Here is a 2,711-nt window from a genome sequence, read left to right as displayed (position 1 = left end):
TGCCACCAGGAAGCCCCCCAAAGAGGGGAAAGAGGCGGGAGGGGAGAACAGTGCCACAGGCCTAGGAAAATGAACGGACGGCTTCCTCTTTTCCTGCTTCTGTCCGACTTCCGCACTCTCACTCCTGCTGGGCTGGCAGGGACCTGGCCATAGACCCGCCCCTGCCGCTCACTCCCCGGCAGGAGGGAGCCCGAAGGCCCTCGCCCTCCTGGGGTCTCCACCCCCAGCCAGCAGCACCCCCAAGGGCACCACACACCTTGCGGAAAATTGCAGCAGGTTTTTTTCCTTTTTCTTCTTTTTCTAAACATGGAGAACTGTTCAGGCACAAATATTAAACAAGCCCACATTGCATCCCTGGATTGTACTGAATCACTGGGTCCCCCAGCCCCCCTCCCCACCCTGCACCCCAGACCCACCTTCCTCACATCCGTGGCCTCCTCCAGAGCAGCAACGATATTTACTATTTATATCTCTCTTGCTATATATCTCTCTCTATATATCTGTCTATCCTACACACATAGGATTTTAATGCTTTGAGTGAGTGAAGGAGTGACAGGGAAGGGGCACGGGTGAGGGGCAGTGTCACTGGAAGCAGCGGGGACACGCCTGTCGGCGGGAACCCAGGGGAGGGACTGTGCCCAACCTGGACCCTGCAGACTGGAGAGCGTGAGACGCTGGACAAGGCAGAGCGAGCAGGGCTGTCCGCCGTCCACAGCCAAAGGCAGCAGGTGGCCAAGGGCCAGATGTCGGAGAGAAAGGGGAGTAAAGCCACTCAGACCTCACCTGGGGGGGAGCAGCCTCCCCGCCCCCAGTCTCCAAGCCCCCTTTATCCAGACACAGTAAAACCTCCAGATAATCCCTGGCCCTCACCTTGCCCTTAGGCCTGGCCACGGCGGCCCTGGCAAGATCAGAATTCTCACCTTGGTGAGCAGGAAGCCGAAAAGAAAGCAAGACACAGGTCTCCCACTCAGCGCCCTTCAGAAACCGCAGTCTGGACCCCTCTTCCTGCCTCCCTCCTGGGGCTCCCTGGGGCCCGAGCTTCAGTACCATCCAGTGCTGCCCGGCAGACGCCACGCTGCCTGACCTCACACGCCGCACACAAGCAGCACGTGCACACGCACACGCACACGCGCGCACACACACACACACGGACATTTTGGTGGTGGTGGTGGTAGTTTTTTTTGTCTTTTCCTTTTCTTATGCACATTACAAAAGGAAGGGCAAGGTCCTGCAGAACTGATGAAGCAACTAACAAACATTACAAAAATATTACAATTTGTATGATTGGCTCCACCCTCTCAGCTTTTAGGCAAAGGGGAGGAGGCCCTGGCTGCTGGGCGGTGGGGCCAGTGTGGGTGTCAGCCGGGTCCCTGGAATAGTTTGATTTCGTTCCCTTCCCCACCAAAGCTCAATGACTTCTTGCTGTTAACACACTGTCTCCCGGGACTTACAGACCCCGGGGCCCGCCAGCCCCCCTTCCTTCCCAGACGGGGGAGGAAGCCATAGTGCACAACGAATTCCCGCAGACCGCTCCTCCCCAAAGACTTCCCCCTTCACATTATAAATAAAACTGCTCTAGTCACGGAGTTCAAGTTTAGCTTTTTCCTTTCCCAAGCACTAACTCATTATTATAATTGCAAAGTAGCATCCTCCCTACTTATCACCCCAATCCATAGTCCAGCGACACGGTCCCCCCAATGCTATACCCCCAACAGTTTTTAAGGCCTTCAGATTGGGTGGGCAAGACTGGAGGGGTGGGGCCAAGAGACGGGGGGTGGTCCCAGCAGCACCCATCCCTCCAACGGCCCTCCCTCTTCTCCTCACGATGCTTCTCCCCAAAACCGCTTCCCTAAACCACTTTTTAAAACCTAAGATAAAAACGCAGCCACAACTTTCTCCAAGAGAGAAAGGAAAGAAAGGAACTTCCACAAATAAAGCATGAGACGAAACTGAGGGCCCATCCCACCGTGAACACAAACATGGCAAATGTGCTTTCCTAAGCTGGGGCGGAGGCTGGGAGAGCGGGCAGCAGCGCCGCAGACCGGCAGGAGGGGACAAAGGAACTGAACGAACCTAAGAGGTAGCTTTCAGAAAACAACACCCCACCCCGCACAACCGAACCCGACTGGCGCATCCCTCGCAGCAGCCGGGAAGCAGACCGATTTTGGCAACGAGAATGCGCACAGAGGTGGGGGTCACGCACAGAGGTGGGGGTCACGCGCAGAGGTGGGGGTCGCACAGACGCAAGGATCTGAATAGCACAAGCCCCCAGACCCAGCAAACTGTAAGAAAGGGGGGGTCGTGTCCAGAGCGTTTTAGGCTGAACCGATGCTGGGCATGATGAGTTCATGCTCTGGGCAGAGCCAACACAGTGACTCCAAAGGCCCCCAGTACACCTCCCCCTCCACCCACCTTCCGGGGACCCACCCCCCACATTCAGGTCCCCAGGACTCAATCCTTCTGTGCAGCTCCTTCCCGCTGGGAAGCTGGTCGCTCAGGGATGGGGGGGCCTTGGCCAGCTAACAGGTAGGTACTAAACCAACTATTAAATTTACACAAGAAACACAAAAGAACTCCCTCCCCATTCTTCCAACCCCCAACCAAAGAGAGAGATGCAGGGGTACAAAAGCTCACGAGGTCACGAAAAACTGAGGTAATTCAAGCACAACGTGCTACAGGGGAACCCGGACACACAACAGAAGTAACAGAAG

The sequence above is a fragment of the Myotis davidii genome, unplaced genomic scaffold (assembly GCF_000327345.1).
Source record: "Myotis davidii unplaced genomic scaffold, ASM32734v1 scaffold97, whole genome shotgun sequence".
Lineage (NCBI taxonomy): Eukaryota > Metazoa > Chordata > Mammalia > Chiroptera > Vespertilionidae > Myotis > Myotis davidii.
This window is presented reverse-complemented; position numbering follows the sequence as displayed.